This window comes from Pholcus phalangioides, unplaced genomic scaffold (genome assembly GCF_987345545.1).
Source record: "Pholcus phalangioides strain wild (caught in Gottingen) unplaced genomic scaffold, Ppha-v1.0 ptg000013l_1, whole genome shotgun sequence".
Lineage (NCBI taxonomy): Eukaryota > Metazoa > Arthropoda > Arachnida > Araneae > Pholcidae > Pholcus > Pholcus phalangioides.
Window position 1 is genome coordinate 31,245,369 of NW_028301606.1, and position 7,891 is coordinate 31,253,259.

Below are 7,891 nucleotides of genomic sequence, written 5' to 3' on the forward strand. Positions count from 1 at the left end.
GTTTTGTTACAGTACAATATAGGAACTGAATGGTAAGAAGGGGTTAGGTGAGCAGTAAAAGTTTAGACGAGTCCATTTTAGAAAGTTAAAATAGGTTGTTTTCACGGATCTCCGAATAATACGCATCTCTCAAGAATCGATAAAGGGTTAAATAGAAAAAAACGAAGTCAAATGATTTTAAAAGTTTGCCTGTAAATTTTTGTAATCAAATGTCATCCCGTCGATAAACATAATGTTCATGGTTTTTTTTTTAATATTCGTCATAAAATCAAGACCATATAGATAGACCAATATACCATTTTCAAGTTTTCTTATTCATTAATACAAGTATAATGAGTATCGTGTCGAAATCCTCTGACAAGTTTTTTCAAACTTTAGAAAAACATATATATTACACAATTAGTGTGATAAGATCGTTTATCATGCTTAATGACCGACTAATTATGCATAATCATCAACCGTTTTGGTAAGTATGATGAATTTTGCGAATTTATCGCATTTATCGGTGATTAGGTATCAGCTCGTAATGGTGAATATGATACCATACCTTATCAATGAATTACTTGAATCGCTTTACTGGCACTTTAGTCTAGGATGAAACTTAAGTGCCAGTTTGCCTATTTTCGTGCGGTGATATTGATTATGTTGAAAACATGCTGATACATGTGAAAACTAACATTATAACGTATAAATAATGATTTATATGTTTTTCACCTTATAATACTTAATTTAATTCAATTCTTATGTCAAATGCACAAATACAAAGGCCACAACAGAATTTCTTACGAGGTGTCTGAAAAAAGAGATTCCCATACAGATCATGAATGTCAAATATATGAAATTTATGTGTAGTGCACTCATCAAGCACGGCCAATACTATCAGCATAATGATTACTACTATGATGCAGTCTTATGATGTCTTCCATATTTATAGTAATTACGAATTTTATTCAGGAATTATGCATAGTCACCGGCAAAAGATAAATGTAGGAGAATTTTTCAAACTCACCGAGACAATTGGTGATTATGTATAGTATCATAATCGGTGATTGTGAACAATTATAATTATCATTTTAATTTATCACATTTATAGTAGCATATATATATTTCTGTTAGACTAGATCAGGGGTTCTTGACTTTTTTCAGCCATGACTCAAAATCAACGACAAGATCAGCTTCGGGACAGATGGGACTATTTATTTTTTGAAACTGGTAAAACCAGTGATGCAATAAGGGCATTTCTAACAGGACTGTAAGGGGATTTGTACGACTCATCTAGGAAATATTGAAGAATAAAAAAAAAGCGCGTATCTCTCTCTTCTAATTTATTTAAATTGGTTGAAAGGGGAAAAACATAATCTCCTGAAGTTACAGATACTCAAAAACATGAATCAGATGTTAGAGAGAGAGAGTTTTCCATTGTAAAAAAAATACTTGTCAAACTTATTTCATTGGCATTCCATAAAAAAATTCATGGTTGCAAATTAGGGGAAGTAAATCAGTTAACTTATCATTTGTAAGTGACACAGCCGCTGTGGTGGTCGAGTAGTTATAGTGACGGACTCGCGATGCGAGGATCCGGGTTCGAACCCCACAGTGGTGGTCGGCTGAAGTTGGTTTTCTGTGGTTCCCAACTTCAAGGCGCAAATGCGAGCCGATCTCCCTGTTAAAAAGTCTCGCCACAGAGAGCAACAGTCCTACAACGATAAATCATTCAATCATAACACTTCACTCATAGTTAGAAAAAAAAACTGGTGGCAGATGGCAGCACTACACATAACAAACATTACACAGAAACAAACTTTACGTCAGGTTGCACTACACGTACACGCACATTCCCGCATGTACCGATTCGTTGGGGGGTTCCGTGGGGGGGGGGTGCATTTGGGGTGTAGCAGTAGTAGGTAGGGGCTCGGGGATCCATGATGTTCTTAAGTCAGCCACCTCGTTGGGCAATTTGCCTGTTGTGGCGTTGTATTTGTATTTGTAAGGTGTATTTGTAAGGGTATATTATACAGGATGTCCTGTAAATCCTAATTAGGCCTTTATCTCATTAATCGTTCACCGTAAAGGTAAGGTTACAATTTAAAAAATACTCAAAATATGTTCAAGAATCATTCCTTACCAGTTTCGAGAGTGAAAATATATTTTTGCTGAAAATAAAAAAAAAATCTAAATTTTTATATGGCTCTCCTGTTCTCGCACTTCAAATAAAAAAAAATTCGCTTTGTCTCCTTTTTAGGCAAGCAAAAAATTCTATGTTTCTAAGTGCAATATTCGCTGATATATTTGAATTCAAAACTTGACTTCAAAATTCAAAACATGAATTCAAAATTTGAATTCATGTGGTAATATATTGAAATGGTTTGAAACATATTATTACAATAGACAACAAGCAGTTAAAATAAATGAAAAAATTAGTACATTCTTGGAAGTAAAAAAAGGCGTACCTCAGGGATCAGTTCTGGGACCTGTACTTTTCCTCATATATATAAACGAATTTTGTAAACTAGAACTAAATGGAAACTTAATATCTTTTGCCGATGATACAGTACTGTATGTAGAAGAGATGGAAATGGAAAATTTATTAAAAAAAGTAGAAGAAGACCTTTTCAAAATAAATAGTTGGCTAAGTAAAAACAAACTGCAAATAAATATTCAAAAAACTAAATATTTTTGCTTAAAGACAAAAAACATAAATAATTTTAATAATATACATATAAAAATTCATAACCATTCCCCTACTCATAGCATATCATACTGTAACTGCCAAGAAATAAACAGAGTTTTCGACTACAATTATTTGGGCATAATAATACAGGACGACCTAAAATGGAATTTGCATTGTGGAAAAATAACTAAAAGAATTCGAACTTTTGCAGCGGTATTGTATAGACTTAAAAATGCAATAGATGAAAAATTTTTTAAAGATATATTTTATGCATGGATATATTCAATTGTAACGTATGGAATCTGTGCCTGGGGTGGTGCATATTATACTAACATAAATAAATTAGATAATATATATAATAAAATCAGATTCACAATAAAAACTAATCCCACTAACCAAAACAAAACTGAGTGCCATGCATTATCCATAAGACAAAACTATATATACAGAATAATAAAATTTGTTATAGCAAATGAAGAATGGTTAATAAAGAATCGAAACAGATCTTCAAGTAGATTAAGTATGGAATATCAAGTGCCAAAAACAAATAAAACTCTATTCAAAAAAAGTTTTAGTTACACTGCTCCAAAGGTATTAAATAAATACCAAACTGCTAATTATACTAATAAAAGATTGAATTATAATATTTTTGATTTTGCAAAGAGCATTGTGTTTGAAACAATAATACAATAGAAATATTTACTAATACCTATACGTTTATTTTATTTTTACAATACGTGTTTAATTTTTGTGCATAGAGATATCTAACATAAATACCTATATTTTCAACAATTTTCATGAACACTAATCACAATTTGAAGAGATAATACTACGAACAAGATGTATTTTTAGTTTTAATTTTAAATATTTTCAACATATTTTTTTGATGTTTTAAAAATCCAATTATTGTGCGTGCACACGATCATAAATTACTAATGTTTTTTTTTTTTTTGTTGTTTTTTTGTTTATGATAATAGAACAATAATGAAAGTTGCTTGAAAAATAGAAATATAATATTACAAATTATTCGACCTTCTGGAAGGACAAGTAGTCCCTTGAGGGTCACAGAGTGGGTGTTTATGTATGTCCATTTGTCCATTTTTGTTTATTTATTATGTATTTTGTTTTGTCATCTGTCTTTCTTGTGTATTTTGTAACGTGTTCTGTTTTGTCCAATTAATTAAAAAAAAAAAAAAAAAAAAAAAAAAAAACAAGAAAAGATGAGGAAGAACAGCATAACCACTTTACGATCAAGAACGTAATATTGCGTCCAAACGCCAGTGGAATAAATTCAAATAAAATCTATGTTTTCTTTCCTCTCTTCTCATTGCAACCGTATGCTTTCCTCTTCGTTTCTGTATATGCAAATATACAGAACCAAGACTGCATGTCTTTTATTTTAATATGAAATACCATGGTTCATTCTAATTTAGAGAGTATTTATCCATTACGAACTGCATATCCATCATTCTGACACTTATAAACAAACTTCCGAAGTCACCATTTATATTGTTTAAATCATTCTAAAATGTCTCGAATATTTTCATTCTTTTCTAGGTAAAATCTGATAGACTAACTCTAAATTATTTACATGCATTTGTATTTCTACGCGACTTATAAAACAACTTAAAAATCAAATTTTCCTACACGGAATAAATCTCGATAATTTTAAAAAAGGTAATACAGAGAAATATCTAGCTATACTGAAATTGTTTTCCATTTTGTTTGTCTTGATCGTACTTTTAGACATTCCAAATAACGACGTTACTAAAACGGTTCTGATTGAGATTATAGACAGTTCCATTTACTCTCTAAGTAAATACATAAGTTTAAGATTTGTATGTGTGTTTGTAATGGAGGGAGGGGGGAGTCGCCATAGGTAGAGGAGAAAACGTTCAATAAAACTATTCCATTTTTTTAGTAGCAAGTCGTTGAAGATAGAACGTTAATGTTCGAGAAAAACGGTCACAAATACCTTTCTCTTCACTTGAAAACTGTCATAATGATTTTCATTCGCTTTTGAAAATGGAGTAATCTGTACGAAACTTTCTTTCTTCTCTGAGTTGCTTTCGCTGATATCGGTCGATCGATTGCTCCAGTAAATATGAATGTGCTTTTCGCCCTTGGAAAAATGCATTCCAAAAAAAAAAGGGGGAACGAAAAGAAGTAAGAGTTGCTGCAATTTATGAGTAAATGAGAATAAAGAGAGAGTGGAGTGAAAATTTCGTGTGATAATCATCTGTGGGCATAGGGTGAAAGTACGAAAAATAAGTATATATATATATAATATAATGCACTCTTCTCAGTGATGTTCTATTGTGGGCAAATGCGTGCTCATTATGTTTCAAAGAGGTGCTTTCATTTCCATATCTGAAATCAGCGATAATGCGCTCTCATTGTAGATGGCCATTCCACGTACTCGATATCTATCTGTATAGCGAGCGATAAAAAAAAAAATGAAAATATTGCAACGTTTTGCTTTGAGAGATTTCTTGAATAACGCTTTGAAATTTCGGAAATGAAGAGAAATAAAAAAAAGATAGACTATTCAGCTGGATGTTAGTTATTCTTCTGCGAATCGGCGATACATTCATAAAAAAGAAATAGATCCATATTTCTTCGAAAATCATTTCAAAGTCGAAATGATGATAGAAGAAAGCGTTCTTACAAAGATAAGATTCGATGTTAAAAACCAGACCAATTCTTTCTACATAAATGCCTATATATTTTACAGCAGCTATTAACATCACACTTTTCTTTGTTTTCATATTATTTATGTGTAGAGAGGTACTTAGGCGACACATCTTATAATATATTGAATGGCTTTTAAAAGGATGTTAATTTTATTTGTAGAAGTTAACTTTATTATCAGTTTACAAATTCCATTCAATTTTATTTAATCAATAAATTTGGTTAAATCCTACTGGTAAATATTTTGCTTGTCTACAAGCGGAGACTGTAACCCAGGAAGGATAAGGTAATAGCCTAAAGTAACAAAAGATGTTTAGAGGTGTAACGAGTTCGATAGCCGGTTCTTCCTTGTCAGAAACTTTCCTGACAAAGCGGTACAGCAGAGATGGTGACATAACCGCAGATAAAGATTGCTACCGCAGGGAATCCCACATCGAGCGATTAGTGCACCAATCTATGTGAGCTGTGGCGAACGTGCACCTCCAACACATTCCACAGAATTTCCAACGAATTAGAACATGTCGGAATGTGTTATGAATGTATGCGTGATCTCTTATAACGCAGTTGTGTTGTCAGAGTTTGTGTTGTTTCAGATGAGTATGCACGTTTCGTGTTCCGGTGGTGGTGCAATCAGTCATCAATATACTATTTCTCCAAACTTTTCTCCGATTTTTTAAATTCAAATATCTCAGTGAGTATTGCACATAGAAACATGGAAAGTTTTGTTGACCTGAAGAAAGACCGAGCAACAACGTACCCATTGGGTTTTTGAGGACAGGGTGTCCGTATAAAAAGTTAATTTTGTTATTTTAATAACAATACAAACCTTTGCAACATGAATGGCGTATATCTGCGTTTTACACGTTATTTCATATACTTTTTCATATTAAAATTATACCTCTATGATCAATGGTTGACCAGCAAAATGGGGCAAGGGGAATTATGGAATCACCCTGTATATAATTCTGTCGATATATGCTCCACAACTTGAACACCTACACAATAACGAATCCAATATAATTACTAGTGAAGAATTATTTTAGTTACAATTATAAACTTAGCTACTTCCTCGCTGACATACGTGTTTTAAGGTCGTGAATCGAAGTTATTAGTGCCGTTATTTAACAGAAAATGCTAGTAGCCTGACGAGTTTTATGAGCATAACATCTCTAAATCTTGCATATTTTATGAGCGTATAAAATTGATTCACATCGAACAGATAGAAGCCGGAAATCGTCAGATGTTACATGAATGGGCTGCCCGATCCAGGATCCAAAACTTTCCAAAGGTAAGCGCTATTTGGCGCTTTAGTTTAAATACAGGGAATCAACATTTCCTTGAAAAATTCAATAGTTTTGAGCCTCCGCATAGAGTTAGGATTGAAACGAATAACTAAAGCAATGTTTAATGCGAAAGCCGATAAATTTTTAATTGCTTAGTATTTCTCTCTTTCAGAGACGGGTTTTGTCGTTCCTCATCATCATCATCTAATATTAAATGCAAGCTGGGGATGATTATTTCCAACTAAAATTTAATCACTACGAATTCTCTTTCATGGTATGAATAGATAATTGACAGCATTTCTCATTACTTTGCTCTGACAAATATGATTTACTACCTCTTTAGGCGAATAATTCATGAATGTGTGAATCAATAACACGCGTCATTAATATTTAAAAAATCATCAAAGTCAAATGAATATTTGATATAAAATTATATCTCGACGTGAGGGTTTTACAGATATTCTCCTGCCGTCGTTAATTATCCGATAGCATAGGATGTGAACATTGTTTTGACACTTTGTACGCAGTTGCCGCTCGTGTTTTGTATGTGCATGTGATTTAGGCATGTAATTCTCCTATACATGGACATTGGGATTCTTTGTCCGTTATCTCATTATTTAATAACCGCGTGAACGAGGATTCACTCGAAACAACATTGAATTCGTCTGAAACACTAATAAATTACGTTATTATTTTTGACATCAATCGATAGGAAACGTAAGTAAAATAATAACTAAAAATGCTTTAATGTTCTTTTTTAGTAGAAGTGTCTTTATATATCTTTATATTGTAATAAATGAAATGATTTCAATAATATTAAATTACGTATTTCATTTAATCGCTGCAAAATAATTTTTGTCATGAATAATTTTAAATATTTGTTTCAAGGCAGTCTGAACCAACGTGTTTGTGCTCCTTTTGAGCCTCTGTTTTCACGAATTTTCGGTATCATGGCAATTCGTACACTTGAAATAGACAGGAGTACTACTAGTACTTAACCCTACATGCACCTCCAATATAGGCATTCGAATGCAGAATCTCCAAAGAGAACATGCCGGAATGTGTGTTATGAATGTATGTGTGATCTCTTATAACGCAGTTGTGTTGTCAGAGTTTGTGTTGTCTCAGTTTGAGTATGCACGTTTCGTGTTCCGGTGGTGGTGCAATCAGTCGTCAATATACTATTTTTCTTTGAGGCCTTTTAAAGTGTTCTGTATCGAGCTATTTTGTTTTACTGTGTTTGAAT